The sequence below is a fragment of the Oncorhynchus kisutch genome, linkage group LG13 (genome assembly GCF_002021735.2).
Source record: "Oncorhynchus kisutch isolate 150728-3 linkage group LG13, Okis_V2, whole genome shotgun sequence".
Lineage (NCBI taxonomy): Eukaryota > Metazoa > Chordata > Actinopteri > Salmoniformes > Salmonidae > Oncorhynchus > Oncorhynchus kisutch.
Window position 1 is genome coordinate 39964960 of NC_034186.2, and position 20927 is coordinate 39985886.

At 42.7% G+C, this 20927-nt stretch overlaps 1 pseudogene; it reads left to right on the forward strand.

The window, feature by feature from the left end:
• LOC109902957 (xyloside xylosyltransferase 1-like) overlaps positions 1-19942 on the forward strand; it is a 51649-nt pseudogene extending 31707 nt beyond the window's left edge.
• The last annotated feature ends 985 nt before the right edge of the window (positions 19943-20927 follow it).

Below are 20927 nucleotides of genomic sequence, written 5' to 3' on the forward strand. Positions count from 1 at the left end.
ACATGAGCTGCTGCACTTTGGCTCTCTGGTCTAAAAGAAGATGAGTTTATTTCTTCAACTCATGTTGAGGTTCAAAGTTTCAACCATTACAACATGTAGCTAACGCCTCATGTTTTCTGGTTTAACAGTTGGTTTCTCTTCCAAGCCTTTTATGCACTCTTGGTCAAAAGGGCGTTCCGTCATGCTGACAAGCTCTCTGACCTCACTCGGGGTTGGGCTAGTTACTGTGCAAAGTATTATCAAAAAAATATATAATTAGAAAGCTAAAATCACATTCCTATCTTAACAAAAAATAATTTAATGTTCATATTATATGCACAACATATTGGATGATAGCTTGACAGATAAAGGGGATATACTTTTCTAGTTACAGTATTTTCGTTATACAGGTTTTAATGACAACACAAAATGAACACCCATATTACATTCGTTTTTCATAGTTCCCCCACTGACCATTCCCCACATAGTTACGTTAGAAATACTGTTTCCGGTATTAACTTTTTGGATGTTAGTTTTGGCGATAACAAGTCTGTGAAACAAAGGCACATTACTTTCACCAATACTGGAGCGTAGAGAGGGAGAGAGTCCTCGCCTGCTTAATTTATGACTGGATGTGGAGGTGTCAACCTCCACACCAGTTCCCTCCTCCCCTCTGCGGGTGAGAGAAAGTCTGGTTATTATTGGCCATTGCCAAGCTGATCTGACTCATTGTGATTCTCACAGGACAGTCATGACAATTCCTATGGGATTTTGCATAGAGTGACGTGTACAGGGCAGGTTTCCTATCACAGTTCTTAAAAGTGACACAGGATATAATATCATATTCTATATCATTGTAATCAGTAGACTTCAGAGAACATACTGTAGTCTACTGAAGTCTACTGATTATGAAAATGCACAATGTAATCATGTATGTTAAAAGCACTGTATATGTTTGAGAGTATCCATAAACTTGCCAACAGACAGAGCTATGAATGGATCAGTGATTCACCAATCAGGACCTTGATTGGCTTAGCAACAGTAACAATGCGTGATGTTTAATAACATTTTACATTTTTTGGGGAGTACGTTTCTTTGGGACCATCAAAAGACATCCTGACAACTGATACACAGAAATATTACTGCAACGTTCCCATTATGCATTTGTCAATCAATCAATGGATTTATAAATATGTTTTTACATCAGCTAATGTCACAAAGTGCTGTACAGAAACCCAGCCTAAAACCCCAAACAGCAAGCAATGCAGATGTAGAAGCACAGTGGCTAGTAAAAACTCCCTAGAAAAGCAGGAACCTAGGAAGAAACCTAGAGAGGAACCAGGCTCTGAGGGGTGGCCAGTCCTCTTCCGGCTGTGCCAGGTGAAGATTATAATAGTACATAGCCAAGATGTTCAAACGTTCAAATAATAATAATCACAGTGGTTGTAGAGGGTACAACAGGTCAGCACCTCAGAAGTAAATGTCAGTTGGCTTTTCATAGCCAATCATTCAGAGTTAGAAAGCAGGTACGGTAGGGAGAGAGTAAAAAACAGCAGGTCCGGGACAAGGTAGCACGTCCGGTGAATAGGTCAGGGTTCAATAGCCACAGGCAGAACAGTTGAAACTGGAGCAGCAGCATGACCAGTTGGACTGGGGACAGCAAGGAGTCATCGGGCCAGGTAGTCCTGAGGCATGGTCCTAGGGCTCGGGTCCTCATAGAGAATATATTAGAGGGACCATACTTAAATTCACACAGGACACCAGATAAGACAGGAGAAATACTCCAGATATAAAAGACTAACCCTATCTCCCCGACACAAACTATTGCAGCATAATTACTGGAGGCTGAGATAGCAGGGGTCAGAAGACACTGTAGCCCGGTCCGACTATACCCCCGGACAGGGCAAACCAGGCAGGATATACACCCACTTTGCCATTAAACATGTTTAAAACATTATCTTATATTCTGAGAACATGGCAACTATGTTTAGTGTAACATTTATGAAATATTCTCCTAACCTACAGAACTGGACACATGAATGTTCTTGAAACGTTCCCATGAAACGTGTCTAGAACTTGAGAAATTCATTGGAGTATAGTGTCAACATTTTAGCTTGCAGGTGTGAGACAAACGGACATAAGCATGGATGGATGTTGCCTAAGGACAAGCAGACTCCCAGATCACAATGCTGTGAAGTTCATCCAATGAGATGATCTAATATGGGATCCCATTCCCCACCACACACATTCCCCCTTCTCTCCCACCATCTGTGGCTTGGGCTGGAGGAAGGCATACAATTTATTATTTATTTATTTATTTAACTAGGCAACTCGGTTAAGAACAAATTCTTATTTTACAATGACGGCCTACCCCGGCCAAACCCTCCCCTAACCCGGACGACGATGGGCGAATTGTGCGCCACCCTATGATAACATAATACAGATTAGGGAGAGGCTCAACCGTACCTAATGCTGAATATAGTATATACAGTGCCTTCAGAAAGTATTCATACCCCTTGACTTACTCCACATTTTGTTACAGCAATACGCAATGCCCCATAATGACAAAGTGAAAACAGGTTTTTAGATTTTTTGGCGAAATGTATTGACAATTAAATGAAGAAATAGCTCATTTACATAAGTATTCACACCCCTGAGTCAATACTTTGTAGACGCACATTTTGGTGTTGTTTACAGCTTCGAGTCGTCTTGGGTATGTTTGTATCAACTTTGCACATCTGGATTTGGTGATTTTTCACCCATCCTTCTTTCACCCATTTTCTTAAGCTCTGTTAAGTTAGATGGGGAGCCGCTGTGATTGGCAATCATCCTGTCTTTCCACAGATTTTATATGTGATTTTGAAGTATGGACTTTGGCTGGGGCCACTTTCACATTCTTGTCCTGAAGCCATTCCAGCGTCGCTTTGGCTGTATGATTGGGATCATTGTCCAGTTGGAACATAAATCTTCGCCCCCAGTCTGTCATTTGCACTCTGAAGCAGGTTCTCATCAAGGATTTGCATCATTCATTGTTCCCTCAATCGTTACCAGTCCCCTGGGTACTGCCGCTAAAAAGCATCCCCATATCATGATGCTGCCACCACCATGCTTCACAGTATGGATGGTGTTCGATGGGTGATGAGCTGTGCCTGGTTTTCTCCAGACATGGCGCTTTGCATTCAGGCCAACAAGTTCAATTGTTGTCTCATCAGAATCTCTTGCTTTATAATCTCTTGCTTTCATATGCCTTTTTGGCAAACTCCAGTAGTGCTGTCAAGTGCCTTTTTTCTCAGGAGTGGCTTCCATCTCCCATGAAGCCCAGATTGGTGAAGTGCTGTAGAGACTGCTGTCCTTCTGGCAGGTTCTCCCATCTCAGCCAAGGGACTCTGTAGTTCTGTCAGAGTGGTCATTGGGTTCTTGGTCACCTCCCTGGCCAATGTCTTTCTTGCCCGGTTGCTCAGTTTGGTCGGACGGCCAGGTCTGAGTCTGGGTAGTTGCATATTTTTTCCATTTAAAAAAACGATGTCCTCTTGAAAACAATTTCTAGAATATTTCAAGTTTTCTACACTTCCGCTGAGATATGCCTCATCACAATTCTATCCTTGAGCTCTACGGACAGATCTTTAGACTTCATGTTACAGTTTCTGCTCTGACATGCATTGTCAACTGTGGGATCTTTTTATATAGACAAGTCTGTTTCTTTCTAAATCATGTCCAAATAATTGAATTAGCCAATCAAGTTGTTGTGACATCAAGGATGATCAAGGGAAACTGGATGCACCTGAGCTCAATTTGGAGTGTCATAGCAAAGGGGTGAGAATACTTTTGTAAGTTAGATTTCTGTTTTCAATACATTTTGAACACATTTCTAAAAACATGTTTTCACTTTGTCATGATGGGGTATTGTGTGTAGATGGGTGAGAGGAAAAACATGGTGTAATGCTCGTCGTTGGAATGAGGTGAGGACCAAAGTGCAGCGTGGTAAGTGTTCATCATTATATTTATTCAACAGAGAACACTAAACAAAATAACAAAGGAGAACGAAACGAAACAGTTCCGTAAAGTGACAGACACATAACAGAAAACAATCACCCACGAAACACAGGTGGGAAAAGGCTACCTAAGTATGATTCTCAATCAGAGACAACTAACGACACCTGCCTCTGATTGAGAACCATACCAGGCCAAACTCAAAACACAACATAGAAAAACGAACATAGACAACCCCAACTCACTCCCTGACCATACTAAAACAAAGACATAACAAAAGAACTAAGGTCAGAACGTGACACATGGATTTAATCCGTTTTGAATTCAGGCTGTAACACAACAAAATGTGGAAAAAGTATTGGGTACATGAATACTTTCTGAAGACACTGTATACTGTACTATAGGGGGAGACTAAACGGAGTGAACGTTTTAGTATAGGAAGAAGAAGAATCGCTCTCCATTCTCGGAGAAAAGAGCCATGCGCACATGTGAGCTGTGCTCCCTTAAGAGACGTGACGCAATATGTTTGTATCAAGAGACTTATCATAGATGTTCATGCTATTTTCAGAAAAATATTTTTTCTACTTTACTGCCCAGCTGATCAGTGGTCAGATGGGTAAAGGGTGTAAGAAAAGCATGTTATTGGACCTGCTCCAGAGCTGTGTGGGAGTGAGCCTGGGCTCCAGGCTCAGTCATTCCCAGCCTTTGTTCTTGGCCTGATTGTGACATCCCATTAACAGCCACTAACAGAAACACAACTGGTCCGTTTAGACTGCAGCTCTGTTTTCCACCCGGGTCCTGCATCAAAACAGGACGTCACGGCCGGAGGGAGGTTGTGTGTGTGTGTGTGTGTGTGTGGGCCATGCTCACAGGAAGGGGTTGTGGAGCAGCTGCTTACTGCTGTAAACAAACAAGTCTAGGATTTTAGAGGTAGTGTGAATGTGTGTGAGCAAGTGTATATGAAATGAAGATGGAGTGAGTTTGAGTGTTTGCATCTCTAGCATTGTAGACTTAGGCCTGTTTTGCTGTTTAACCCCTCTCACTTTTGATCCCACCTTTTTTGAGTACAAATGCTATGGAGATGGATGGGGCAGTGTGTGCTGTACCTATTACATACAGCACTTTTCATAGAACATTCTATGCAGTTTATGAGTAGTAGAAGTACACAAGATCTCTTTGCTCATATTCACCCAAGTGTCAGAGGGGAGTCTGTCTAGAGCAGGAAATGTTGCTACTTTTCACCACATCCGGAGCAAATTCATCTCAGCAAGACTTTGAAAAGAGGAAGACTGAGAAAGGATCCAATTTAACTGGACTTGCATATCATCAATCTTGCGCACGCTTTAAAGAGAAGCTTTTTTCATCAATATTCACTCTCCAGAAGGTTGTGTAGACTAGATTAATGTTTTTTGTTTACTGCTCATTATTTTACTCTTAGCAGAAACCCATTACCCATACATTTGCATGAATGTAAATTGGCTGGTTTAAGTACCATTTTACACTACAGAGCACTTTTCACTGCTGTGTCACTAAACCACATTCCTCAGCAAAAACAAAATGGATTCTGCATGTCTCCAGTGAAATAAACACAACTTGTATAGGCTTTGTATGGCAGTTCATGCCACACTGTATCTTGTCACTGTGTACTCATGCAGTCTGTTGTTGAAGACATCTGGAAAGACATCGGTTCTGGTGGATGTTTTGTATATATAGTGTATAAAGTGTTTTTTTGTGTCACTCATGTCCCCTCGTCTCTCATGTATGTCGTCCCTTGTCTGTACCCCATGGAAGTGAAGACACCAGCCCTGTCTATCCTGTGCTCGCCTCTCTGGTCCTCTTTCCGGGTTACACTAGTGTTCACATAGAGAGGTTATAGTGAGGGGAAAAAGTATTTGATCCCGTGCTGATTTTGTACGTTTGCCCACTGACAAAGAAATTATCAGTCTATAATTTTAATGGTAGGTTTATTTGAACAGTGAGAGACAGAATAACAACAACAAAAATCCAGAAAAACACATGTCAAAAATGTTATGAATTGATTAGCATTTTAATGAGGGAAATAAACCTACCATTAAAATTATAGACTGATAATTTCTTTGTCAGTGAGCAAATGTACAAAATCAGCACGGGATCAAATACTTTTCCCCCCTCACTGTATCATCCTAACGCTGTGTCTCTATGCAGTGTTTTTCCAGTAGAGATGCTGTCTGCCTGGGCCAGAGCAGAGGGAGGGTTTATATTTCAGGGGAACCCCAGCATTCTTGGCATGTCGCAGAGGGCTCCAGTTTCTCCAAACAGATCCCGGCCTCTGCTCCCACTGTAGACCTGCCACTGTTGCCACTCCCCCCCCCCCCCCCTGAATGTACACAAACAGACAAGTGTCCACATAACTTACTGCACACAGTCATACTAGCCTCTCTAAGGGTTTACCGTATCCCACGAGGACCTACGTCAAGACCCAGTATTTTTCCAATCCTGACCTGTTTGTGTTCCCAGGCAGCGATGATGTGTTTGTCCAAGTCGCAGTGGCAGCATAACTCAACAGGCTGAAGTAGAATCAGTAAAACAAGTCAGCTAAAGTTGTGGGAAGAAAAGGGGACAAGAAAATGGGTGACAGCTTTTTGGGGAGGAAATGAAATGTTTTTACAACACAGCGTATTTAGTTTGTCAGACAAAGGTTTTTTGGCCCAAAAAAACTGTCTTGAATTTAATTGTAATAAATCTGCTTAATCCCAAAAGCAATTTGTCTTGTTGAATATCAACTATTTTGTAGGATTTAACTGCTGCCAGCCCTTAAATGCTAAGTAACGACAGCAGGCAGCAAACGTTAATGATGTGATTGTGGAATGTTTTCCAGTATTACAGATACGCTAGGAATATTAGCATCATAGTCATACAGTTCACTTTCTGCTGTTGTACACCTTTGTATGTTCATGCTAAATAGAAATAGTTTGTGTGCATACAAAGGGGTTTGTGAATGAATACTGGTTTGTTTGTGTAACTACCTCGGGTGATCTCCGTGCAGAGTGAGAGGGCCGAGAAGGCTCTCTGCTCCTCATCTTGTTTGTTGCTAACAGAAAACGCATTATGCAGGAGTGCACAGCCTTCCTCGTCCTCATTCACAACACGTCCCTCCAATGAAAATGTAATTACTGGAAAACATGTTCTTCCTGTCTCATCCTTAATGTTTTAAAGCCCAGTAGCCCTGCTTACGTAACACCTGGATGTACAGCCAGACCACTGTGCACCAGAGACAATAACTATAAACCAGTGCACCTGTCTGGTTTACTTACTGGTTGCAGCAAGATCTGGTTTACTTCCACTGCCATAGTCAACTTAAGCTGTGTTTACACAGACAGCCCTATTCTGACATTTATTCCACGAATTGGTCTTTTGACCAATCACATCGGATCTCTTCACATCAGATTTTTTCAGAGCTGATCTGATAGGTCAAAAAACCAATTCGTGAAAAAAAGATCAGAATTGGTCTGCTTTGTAAAAACAACCTTAGTTTGACAGGGGAGATCTGGAGTAAGAAGACATTCTGGTAAAAGCCTATTAGAAAGTAATACTGATTGAGCTCAATTATGGGCCATTTATCAAATTTTATTGGTCACACACATGGTTAGCAGATATTAATGTGAGTGTAGCGAAATGCTTGTGCTTCTAGTTCTGTCAGTTGAGTAATATCTAACAAGTAATCTAACAATTCCACAACAACTACCTAATACACACCAATCTAAAGGGATGGAATAAGAATATGTGCATATTAATATATGGATGAGCGATGGCTGTTTAACAGTCTGATGGCCTTGAGATAGAAGCTGTTTTTCAGTCTCTCGCTCCCAGCTTTGATGCACCTCTAATGACCTCGCCTTCTGGATGGTAGTGGGATGAACAGGCAGTGGCTCGGGTGGTTGTTGTCCTTGATCTTTATGGCCTTCCTGTGACATCGGGTGGTGTAGGTGTCCTGGAGGGCAGGTAGTTTGCCGCCGGTGATGCGTTGTGCAGACCGCACCACCTTCTGGAGAGCCTTGCTTTTGAGGGCTGTGCAGTTGCCGTACCAGGCGGTAATACAGCCGACAGGATGCTCTCAATTGTGCATCTGTAAAAGTTTGTCAAGGTTTTAGGTGACAAGTTGATGTTAAAGAGGCACTGTTGTGCCTTCTTCACCACACTGTCTGTGTGGGTGGACCAGTTCAGTTTGTCTGTGATGTGTATGCCGAGGAACTTAACTTTCCACCTTCTCCACTACTGTCTCGTCGATGTGGATAGAGGGGTGCTCCCTCTGCTGTTTCCTGAAGTCCACAGTCATCTCTTTTGTTTTGTTGACGTTGAGTGAGAGGTTGTTTTCCTGACAGCACATTCCGAGTGCTCTCACCTCCCCCCTGTAGGCTGTCTCATTGTTTGTAATCAAGCCCACTACTGTTGTGTCGTCTGCAAACCTGATTGAGTTGGAGGTGTGCATGACCACGCAGTCATGGGTGAACAGGGAGTACAAGAGGGGGCTGAGCACGTACCCTTGTGGGGCCCCAGTGTTGAGGATCGGTGAAGTGGAGGTGTTGTTTCCTACCTTCACCACCTGGGAGAGTCCCGTCAATGTCCAGGACCCAATTGCACAGGGCGGGGTTGAGACCCAGGGCCTCAAGCTTAATGATGAGCTTGGAGGTGTTGAATGCTGAGCTGTAGTCAATGAACAGCATTCTTATCTCGTGTCATTTCCTGAAAATGTTCTTGACACACACTGACTACACAGCATCCACTTAACTACCAAGGTCATCGTGAGTGCTATAATCATTAGCTTCTGATTGTTCTTAATACTGTTTTCCTACCTGTAATTCTCGTTGTTTCAGAGAATACACATACTGTAGGCCTATGTGATTTGATGACATAGACTCATGCTTTGTTTGTGGTCGAGGGGTTATTTTTGTACCATGGTGTAATTTCCTTATGAGGGGGTTGGTACATAATTGAATGTGAATGCGTATGAGGTGTAGGCTGATGTTTCCACCGGCCAAGTAGTTTCTTATAACATACCCCTTTGGCCTTTTTCTGGATAAATCAAAATACATTTTTTTTTTTGTTGAGGGTGTTCTGTTTTCATGCTTCACGTTGTCAAAGGATAATTGGTTGGGAATATAGCGTGAATGTTTTTATGTTTGTTTTATCTCTGTAAAAATAGTATACCCCATCTCTGACTCAACATGTTTAATCTGCTCTGTGAGATCTGGTTGTTCCCGTGCTCTGGAAAATGTGGAGGCAAGATTTGAATGAGGAGCGTTACAGATCATCCCTGACGTTCTGTCATGCTACTGTTGTTGAGAGGCTTCACGTCACAGCCTGGTGTCTTCCTGTGAGCTCACAAAGAAACAGCAGATGAGAGCGCCGACAGCGGACTGTTCAGAATCTTGACCTACTTCATGTACCAAGTAGAGTACTATGGTCTCAAAGGCAAAGAATGACAATTCAGCCATTAAGTCCAACACCCAGACCCTTTTGGCCTCATGCGAATTGGTTACATATTCGTTGCCTATACACACACATCTACATGCATCGAGTTCATTTTGATCAAATGTTGAATCCTGGTTTATCTGTTGTTTTTAGATTTTGGGCTGAAAAACAGCAGAGAACTATTTGACATGGAGAAGTGAGTGGTGAAATGTTCTGGTACACTTGTAATTGTAAATGCATGTTTTGGTACATTAACCATGCTGTTCCCTTTTGAACAGTTCCTTCTGGGCTCTTCTGTAAAGCTTTTATTGGAAATAGTTGTATGCATGTTTTGCTCGATTGATGTAGATGGATGGGCCTGAGCAGAGTTTTTATTTTGGTGTTCAATTCCTGTAAGGGAACATGTTAACTCGACTTTTGTCTACAGTACCAGTCAAAGGTTTGGACACACCTATTCATTCAAGGGTTGTTCTTTATTTTGATGATTTTCTACATTGTAGAATAATAGTGAGGACATCACAACTAGGAAATAACACAAATGGAACCAAAAAAAAGTGTTAAATAAATCGTAATATACTGTAGTTTCTATTTGAGATTCTTTAAAGTAGCCACCCTTTGCCTTCATGACAGTGTTGTACATTCTTGGCATTCTCTCAACTAGCTTCACCTGGAATGCTTTTCCAACAGTCTTGAAGGAGTTTCCACATATGCTGAGCTTTGGTTGGCTGCTTTTCCTTCACTCTGCAGTCCATCTCATCCCAAACCATCTCAATTGGCTTAAGGGCAGGTGATTTTGGAGGCCAGGTCATCTGATGCAACACTCCATCACTCTCCTTCTTGCTCAAATAGCCCTTACACAGCTTGGAGGTGTGTTGGGTCATTGTCCTGTTGAAAAACAAATTATATTCCCACTAAGTGCAAACCAGATGGGATGGTGTATCACTGCAGAATGCTGTGGTATCCATGCTGGTTGTGGGCCTTTAATTCTAAATAAATCACTGACAGTGTCACCAGCAAAGCACCCCCACATCACACCACCTCCTCCATGCTTCAAGGTGGGAACCACACGTGTGAAAATCATCCGTTCACCTACCCTGCGTCTCACAAAGACACAGCGGTTGGAACCAAAAATCTCAAATTTGGTCTCTGGGTCTTTCTTTCCTGTGGCGGTCCTCATGAGAGAAAGTTCAATCATAGCGCTTGATGGTTTTTGCGACTTTTACAGTTCTTGACATTTTCCAGATTGACTGAACTTACTTTAAGAAATAAATGATGGACTGTCGTTTCTCTTTGCTTATTTGAGCTGTTCTTGCTATAAAATGAACTTTTACCAAATAGGGCTATCTTCTGTATACCTCCCCTACCTTGTCACAACACAACTGATTGGCTCAAACGCATTAAAAAGGAAAGAAATTCCACAAATGTACTTTTAACAAGGCACACCTGTTAATTGAAATGCATTCCAGGTGACTACCTAATGAAGCTGGTTGGGAGAATGCCACGAGTATGCAAAGCTTTCAAGGCAAGGGTGGCTACTTTGAGGAATCTCAAATATAAAATATATTTTGTTTAACACTTTCTTTGCTTACTACTACTTACTTACTATGATTCCATATGTGTTATTTCATAGGTTTTATGTCTTCACTATTATTCTACAAGAAAATAGTAAAAATAAAGAAAAACATTTTGAGTAGGTGTGTCCAAACATTTGACTGGTACTGTATGTCCTTGGACATGAGAACTTTAAAATGAGTCATTTTCACATTGCAATTTCCCTCTTTTATCATCAGAGGATTGGAATTACTAAAGTGGACAGAAGTGCATGTACAGCAATACTTGTGGGTGTGTGTTTATGCATGTTACCCTGTGGACATTTTGAGTCAGCCACCAAGATAGAATTTTATCCAACCCTAACCCCACGCTGTACACTCCCCTATGTATGTATTTGGACACTGACACAAAACATTTTTTATTTGGCTCTATACTCCATCATTTTGGATTTGAGATCAAATGTCTCCTTGTTTTGTGACCTTTTGTTAGATGTTGATTTACCGTTTAGAAATATAGATCTAGTCCCCCTATTTGAAGATGTCAAGTATTTGGACAAATACCACTTATAGTGTACAAAATTAGTCAAGTTTAGTATTTGTTCCCATATTCCTAGCACGCAATGACTACATCAAGCTTGTGACTCTGCAAACTGTTTTGCCCAATAGGAAGTGAATGATGACTGGAGTCATTTTCTTTCTGAGTAGATAAGACGTTTTTGAACACTTAAAGTCAACCCTGAGAATTCCATGATTTAGCAAAAGCATGAATAATGATGAGTGAGGCTTCCACAAAGCATGCTACCTCTCAACATTACAAAGAGTGGAGGACATTAGCATTTTTGGGGGTGTGATCTTTCTCCCTCAAACTTCCTTCGCTCATCATCATTCACGATTCATATATTATTATCCATAATCATGGTAGCGTCCGCATTCTTGTCAGTGTTTAAACATGTTCTATTCTTACTTACAATAAAAGTGACTCCAAAATGACACAGTACATTATATACCATTTACTTCCTGTTGGACAAAACATTATCCGAAACACAACAAAAACAAGCTGTAAATGCATCCAACAAGTTTGTGGAGTCACAAGCTTGATGTAGTGCTTCTACACCTGCATTGCTTGCTGTTTGGGGTTTTAGGCTGGGTTTCTGTACAGCACTTTGAGATATCAGCTGATGTACGAAGGGCTATATAAATCAATTTGATTTGATTTATTGTGCGCAAGGATTGAGACCAAATACAACATTTTAGACTACTTTAATACACAAAGTGAAATTTGTCCAAATACTTATAACATCTTCAAATGGGGGGGGGACTAGATATACAGTACAAAGTGCTTTCATTCCTGAAGTTTACATTCTGTACTGTCGCCTCATTAAACATTTGATCTCAAATTCAAAATGCTGGAGTAGAGGGCCAAATTTAAAATGTTAGCATCACTGCCCGAATACATATGTAGGAGAGTGTACTTCCCCATCATAGCTCACTCCTCACCTTGACCCTAGCTCAGCAGTCGGTATAGGCCAGTGTTTTCCTCCACTGCAGTCTTAGTGCCGATTATCCTCCGTCTGTAAGATGGCTTCCTATTCAACGTAAAGCCTGGCCTCAAAACAGCCATGGGAAAGGCTGTGTCAGTGTTGCCCTAGCCGATTGCAGAGGGCACAAATATGTGGCTGAGTGCACGTAGCACTCTGCCTAACTAAACTTAGGAGAGATGGATGGTTTCCAAGATCTGGATTGAGGCACAACAAGGGCCTTCTCATTAATAAGACGTGAAAACCATCAGGCCAGAACATTTTCACCAAACACCTACGCTTTCCCTTGTTTTGTTGACACATGATGCCCAAATATAAATGGCTCCAAGAAGCATTTTAAAAAGGGACAAACACTGCGTTGGTAGGTTGACATTTGACGCCAGTAGAAAACTCTGAGCTGAAAGATTTTGTTCATGTGATTCGGCTGTTAATTGTGATGGTTCACCTTTCGTATTACGGCTTTTAAATCGTCATCTCATAGTGGAGGACGCTTTGTGCGGCAAAGATTGTTGACAAGGTTATTATGTATTTCAACTTTCTCCAGGCAAAGGTGGTGGCCCTGCAAATTCATCGTCCTCTTTCTTTCAAGCATCACAACTTTGATCCTTTGATTTAAAATGTTTCAGTCATTGTATTACTGTGATTACTATTTATTGCTAGAGCTCACAAGTTAACCTGTTGCACTTTAAAGACAACCCATGGAATGGAGATGCAGTACTGTAACTCGGAAACTCTCAGTTCACAAAATCAGGTAGTGGAGACAAAGCAAAAGGTTAGGCTTTCAGTTCTCCTTGTTTCTTTTAAGTTTTCTTGTTCTTGTGGCTTTTCAAGCTAAAGTCCTGAGTGGAGGTTACACAGATAAAAAGCAGGAGGCGTAACATTGCAGGTGCCTCCCGGGGCTTCAAAGAGCAGGAGTTAATTCCAGGAGGACTTTGAGATGTGGTTGCGATCTCCTGGTTCTTTACCTGGACAGCTTTCAGCTCCAAAGGCCCTCAAGTAGAGGAGGGAGTTTCTCTGAATTGGAGGCATGTGGATAAAAGTCTTCCTTGAGAGTCAGGCAGAGCTTTTCTACTGGGAGACCATTGTTAACTGCACTATCCTTGAGAATAGGCTCCAATGAATTTCAGTCCACAAAGTCCTCTTTGAGATGGAGAGACAAAGAGAGGGAAGGATGAGTTTTTCACCTTGCCTGTGTTTTGACAGGGCTTTTGCAAACCATCTTCTGAATGGTTGTAGAGCCTGTGTAACGGATGTGAAACGGCTAGCTAGCTAGCGGTGGTGCACGCAAAATAATGTTTCAATCGGTGACGTCACTTGCTATAAGACCTTGAAGTAGTGGTTCCCCTTGCTCTGCAAGGGCCGCGGCTTTTGTGGAGCGATGGGTAACGATGCTTCGTGGTTGACTGTTGTTGATGTGTGCAGAGGGTTCCTGGTTCACGCCCGGGTATGGGCGAGGGGAAGGTCTAAAGTTATACTGTTACACCTGCATGAGCTGCTGCTTGTGAGAGACAGGCCTCCTCGGCAGATATGTGTTATTCACTCTCGCACGCTGCAAAGGGCTAAGCCTGCAGTGTGTGGAGGGCTAAATGACTCAGTCCTGAGTCCACCCTGAGCTCCCCTAAATCCATCCATACTGCATCTGCCCCTCGGTCACCATAAGGGAGTGCTGTGGTGTCAAAATGGTGGAGAGTCAGAGTCTGGCCCTGAGGGTAACCACAGCTGAGCAAACACACCTGGCCTCTGTACTAGACTTCATTCCTCTGTTTGATTTGGAGTGCAGAGCACCGCACGTTGGAAGCAGGCTACTCCTTTCCTAGAAAATACCCTTCAGATCAGAGCTCTCTGGGGTTAGCCAATTTGTTCTTGTCAATTTGGTCATAGCCTAAATTCAATGAGTGGGTAAAATAATGATTTAACTTATAAGTGGTCTGTCTGTGAAATTAGGACATCCTGTTGTGCTCTATCAAGGTTCTCGTCACTGGGGATATGGAATAACAAACTATCACGTTTCTTAATGCTTTTAAAACAATGACCTGCACTCCAGATCGCAAAATCAGCCAGTAGATGGTATACTTATCTGGAACATATCCATCTGTCCATATCGCCATGACAAAGTATTTATTTAGTTAAAATGTCCTTAAAGTCCCAATGCAGCTATTTTTGTGTCTCAATATTAAATCATGTCTACAATTACAATTGAACTAACTTACTGTAATAGTTTTCAATTAAAATGGACCAAATTGGCTTTTTAGCAAAAAACTATTTCTCAAGCAAGAATTTTGTTAGGACTGTCTGGGTGGGAAGGGGAAAACTTAAAACTAGCTGCTTTTATCCCCAATTTCATGATATCCAATTGATAGTTAGTCTTGTCCCATGGCTGCAACTCCCGTACAGACTCGGGAGAGACGAAGGTCGAGAGCTATGCGTCCTCCGAAACACGACCCTGCCAAGCCGCACTGCTTCTTGACACACTGCTCGCTTAAATGAGAAGCCAGCCGCACCAATGTGTCGGAGGAAACACCTTTCAACTGGCGACCGTGTCAGCATGCATGCTCCCAGCCCACCACAGGAGTCGCTAGAGCGTGATGGAACAAGGTCATCCCGGGCCGGCCAAACCTTCCCCTAACTCGGACGATGCTGGGCCAATTGTGCACCTTTCAAACCCAGATCTGTAGTCAGTGCAAAAATAGAAATAAAATGGAAGGGTCAATGCAGGGGTAGAAGGGGTAGAAGCTGTTGAGGAGCCTGTTGGTGTCAGACTTGTTGCGCCAGTAGCGCTTGCCGTGAGGAAGCAGAAAGAACTGTCTGTCTGTCTTGGGTGGCTGGACTCTTTAACAATTTTTCGGCCATCCTTTCACACCGCCTGTGTAGAGGTCCTGGATGGCAGGGAGTTCGGCGCAAGTGATGTACTGTGTTGTCCGCACCACCCTCTATAGTGGTGCGGTGTTGACGGGGGTGTGCTCGCCCCCTCTGTGTGTGCTCGCCCCCTCCTCCACGATCAGCTCCCTTGTTTTACTGATGTTGAGGGAGAGGTTCGTGTCCTGGCACCACACTGCCAGGTCACTGATCACCTTCTTGTTGGCTGTCTCATCGTCGCCGGTGATCAGGCCTTCCACCGTTGTGTCATCAGCAAACTTGATGATGGTGTTGGAGTCATGCATGGCCACACAGTCGTGGGTGAAGAGTGTAAAGAAGGGGACCAAGGACACACCCCTGTGACTTCTTGTACATGTTCGTAGCCATAGCCTCGGGGTTGGCTGCGATGCAGCAAACCTTCACTTTGGACCAATGTCACCGATGCATTTCCTAATGAAGTCAGTGAAAGAGGTGGTTAGCTCATCGACGCTATCAGCGGAGTAGCGGAACATATTCCATATTCCTGTAGCATAGCTATAGAGACATGATTTGATTTGCTGAAGCCTTCTATGCATGCTTGTGGGTATAGTAACAATGGTCTAGGACTTTATCGCCCCTAGTGTCAAAGGAGACGTGTTGACGGTGTCTTGACGTGGAATTAAAATCACTGGCAACAAGGAAAGCATCCTCCGGGTGCATGGTTTCCTGCTTGTTCATAGCCTCGTACAGTTCGTTAAGTGCCAGCTTGTTGTTTTTCTTGTCCTTAGGTGGAAAATATACAGCTGTCACAATAACAGCTGAAAACTCTCTCGATAGATATTTGGGTCTGCATTTGACTATCAGGTATTCCAAAACAGGTGAACAATAGGTTGAGACTTCCACTGCGCTACAGTGCAGATGCACCATTTGCTATTGATAAAGAGGCCTCCCCCTCCCCCTCTCGATTATCCTGAATCCAATTTCCTGTCCGCAAGGTGAATGAAGAAGCCATCGAGTTGGATAGCCATGGGGGGTATCTTGTCCAAAAGCCATGTTTCGGAAAAACAGAGAATGGTGAAGTTCCCGTTGATGACATATCCACAATAGGAGGTCATCCATCTTTATTATCAAGCCAATAGAATGGAGGGAAGAGGTGGCAGGTTTTCCCTTTGCCTTACTCTCGCCAAGACTTCCCCTCTCCTGACTCTTTTTCAGCAGCCTTTTCTCTTGGGTAGCCAGACAATTGGGTCGGAATTACACAGAGCCCAAGGTAGATGAGTTAAAGTTGAAGCCGAAATTGAGGTTCGTAACTGACGATCTGATGTTCAAAAATTATTGTTGATCATAAAAAATTATAGTGGATACATTTTACTGCCAAAAAACTAAAGATAAACACCAAAAGAATCACAAAATGGCGGCCATACAGTATGGCGCCATCAGTAGAAGGTCCTGTGTAGATTGTATTTTCAACGAGCAATTATCTTGAAATAACACCTTTTAAAAAACTTTTACTGTGTTAGTTTCATATGATACGAAACACAGGAACAACAGAATGTTGACTGCACTGGGCCTTTAAGGGGGGGGGGTGTAACTATATGTAACATATTGATTTGCATTAGTACACGCATCAAAAGTAGGCTTGGCAGGTATACCGTATACCGGTATACAGGTATTTGGAAATAGCCAGGGGAATATTTTTTTAATAAATTGTTATATTTGTAGCTACTTTTTAAGTAGATGCCTGCAGTCATCTTGCGCAATACGTTATAATATAAACCAGATCGCGTTCTAAATTTCACTGGTCACATTATTTTACATTGAAGCTTAGCGTAGTTCCCCAGAACAGCTGAGCCAGTCACATCTTTGTTTGTAAGTAGCACAATGGGAGAAGGCGGGAGCAGGTGAGTCCAGCTGGGTGGCATTGCCATGCTGAAACAGGAAAGTGCTTTCCCCAAACTGTTGCCACAAAGTTGGAAGCACAGAATCGTATAGACTGTCATTGTATGCTGTAGCGTTAAGATTTCCCTTCACTGGAACTAAGTGGCCTGAACCATGAAAAACAGCCCCAGACCATTATTTGTCATCTACCTAACTTTACAGTTGGCACTAAGCATTGGGGCAGGTAGCGTTCTCCTGGTAACCGCCAAACCCAGATTCGGCCATTGGATGGTCAGATGGTGAAGCGTGATTCATCCCTCCAGAGAACTTTTTTTATTTGATTTGTATTTAAACTTTATTTAACTAGGCAATTCAGTTAAGGACAAATTCTTATTTCCAATGACAGCCTACCACAAAGGACAAAAGGCCTCCTGCGGGGATGGGGGCTGGGATTAAAAATTAAAAAATAGAGGACAAAACACAATTCACAACAAGAGAGACAACGCTACATAAAGAGTGACCTAAGGCAGCAACACATGACAACAGAGCACGGTAGCAGCACAAAACATGGCACAAACATTATTGGGCACAGACAGCAGCACAAAGGGCAAGAAGATAGAGACAATACATCACGCGAAGCAGCCACAACTGTCAGTAAGAGTGTCCATGATTGAGTCTTTGAATGAAGAGATTGAGATAAAACTGTCCAGTTTGAATGATTTGTTTCAGCTTGTTCCAGTCGCTAGCTGCAGCGAACTGAAAAGAAGAGTGACACAGGGATGTGTGTGCTTTGGGGACCTTTAACAGAATGTGACTGGCAGAACAGGTGTTGTATGTGAGGATGAGGTCTGTAGAGCCCAATGGCTCCAGAGTCCAATGGCGGCGAGCTTTACACCCCTCCAGCCAACATTAGGCATGGTGATTTTAGTCCAATTTGCGGCTGCTCGGCCATGGAAACCCATTTCTTTAAGTTCTCGACGAACAGTTATTGTGCTGACATTGCTTCCAGAGGAAGTTTGGAACTCTGTAGTGATTTTTGCAACCGAGGACACGCACTTTTTACGCGCTATGTGCGTAAGATGTTTCCACTTCACAATAACATAACTTAGTTGACCGGGGCAACTCTAGCAGGGCAGATATTTGACAAACTGACTTGTTGGAAAGGTGGCATCCAATGAAAGTCACTGAGCTCTTCAATAAGGCCATTCTGCTGCCAATGTTTGTTCATGAAGATTGCATGGCTTTGTGCTCATTCTTATTCACCTGTCAGCCACAGGTTTGGCTCAAATAGCCGAATCCATTAATTTGAAGGGGTGTCCACATATTATTGTGTATATAGTGCACATTTATTTTATAAAAACTTTGATTTAATGCCATCTAACCAGTTATCAAAGAATGTTCTCTAGATATTCTAACCCGGAAAGCTATCCAGCCAGCTAACATTAGTTATTTTAGCATGCTAGCTAGCCTAGGCCCTAGTCAACTCGAGACTAGCCAGCACTGGCAGGAACCCACAGAACAAAACTTAAACAAAACCCTTGCCAGCAGATCAAAAGCAAAGAGAGGGCGGAGACTTACAGATTGATGGCTGGGCCCCATCCGAGAGAGTGGAGAGGACCTAGTAGTTTTGCTAGCCAGCGAACAAGGAGGGGGAGGCGGGATCGAACTTCAATGGGCAGAGGGAGAATCAGTGAGGGTAATCAAATAGCGAGGTAAATCCAAAGTAGATGGATTCCAGAGATAATAATCCAGAACCTGCACAGGGGACTAGGGGAACAGTCAACAAGACTTTACTCCCTCAAAACCATATATCTTTGTGGAGACGGAGGTCCATCAGTTTTAATATTTAAATTGACTTAAAGTGTAGGTGCAGTTGTGCCAAACTTTTTGCTCCCAATTTGCCATCAGTTCCATCTATTGGTCTCCCACACAACAAGGAAAGTACATATTCTCTACACTACCTCTCAATCTACCTCTACATTGCTTTATCTACCTTGTTCTAAACATCCTGCTTTACTGAACAACCAATGCTTATTTCTCTAAACTTTCCTTTGTGTCCCCTTCAGACACACCTTCTGGCAGTACCGTAAAGAGAACCCTCAGTCCCGTGTGGGTGAGCCTCCTGCGGACGGCTTGCCGGGCTTCAACAGTGGCGTGATGCTGCTGGACCTGGGGCCATGCAGACCTCGGCCCGCTACAACTAGCTCCTGGAGCCCAGAAACGTGTCCCTGCTGGCTGACCAGTACCACTTCAGGGGTTACCTGGGTGACCAGGACTTCTTCACCATGATCAGCATGGAACACCCAGGGTTGATCCATTCACTGGCTTGCGGCTGGAACCGCCAACTGTGCACCTGGTGGAGGGAGCACGGATATGGGGACGTGTTCCAGCTCTACTACCACTGTGACGGGCCGGTGTATATCTACCATGGAAACTGTAATACGCCCATACCCGATGACTGAGTTGGGACCTCATAAGGTGTTTTCCAAAATAGTGGGCCTGGACCAAATGGTGGGTTGTGGTGAACTCATTGTAAGTCTTGGCTCAAGACTTGGTTCTGGAGAGAAATAAGATATTTTCTACACAACTTTCTGGGTCACAACAAAACTCCAAAAAGGCTTTAGTTTGGCATCAAACGTTTTGGAACCAGAACCACTTTGGTACTGTGCCACTGCTACTGTAAACGCCGTTACCACTCCAGCCCGTGCTGGGCTGGTTTGCAATACAAATAGTACAGTGGCGTCTCACTCACTCCACTAATGTCAAGTGGGTAGCTAATAATGAATGTGGACCATTAATCCTTTAAGCGTCAATCTAAGTAACATAATAAAATCAGAGAAATGTTTTTTTGCATGTGCTGCGTCTCTATCCATCGCATCTGCCTATGTTGGCCTTCCGCGTCTGCGGTGGAAGGTGGCCGAGCTACAGCGGTGTTTGTCAGACCATAAGACATCCTGAAAATCGGTCTTCTCACAAAAAAGTCTGTATGTTTTACTCTACGACCCCCACAAGTGTCACAGGACTTATCTGAAGGTAACTCATACAAATGAATGGAAGTATGGAGGTAGTTTTGTGCCAATAAAAGTATGGGGTTAAATGTGTCCAAAATAAACAAACATTTCCTGAGTTTTATATCTTATATCTCCTAGATATAGGACAGACACTTTAAAACCTTATTTTTTTACTGTATTTTTTTGCCATTTATGAATGTTGTTCGATGCGTTTCTTTTTTTAATTATTCTTTTTATATTTAATTTTTGCATTTTCCAATTAAGAACATTCAAAACAAAAGTGAAAAGATATTAGACAATGATAGGACAAAGTGACAGACGAGTGTAACAAACAAAAAAATTATAATTATATATACAAACATACAATAAGAAAAAAATAATAACGAGACATTGGATCACCTGCCGTAAGCTACATATTATACATTACGTGTGAAACATTATGTGAGGATTATATATGTAGATTCAATCAATGAGATGTGGGGGGAGATTCTCCATATAGTCAATAAAAGGTTGCCAATTCCTGTAAAATGTCTTTAACTTATTCCTCAAGCAGTAAGTGATTTTCTCCAAAGGGATACAACTATTAACTTCCGATAGCCACATTGCAACTGGCAGGGAGGAATCCAATTTCCATTTCAAAGCAATACATTTCTTGGCAATCGCTAGCAATATTTCTGTTAGCTTTATAGTATGGC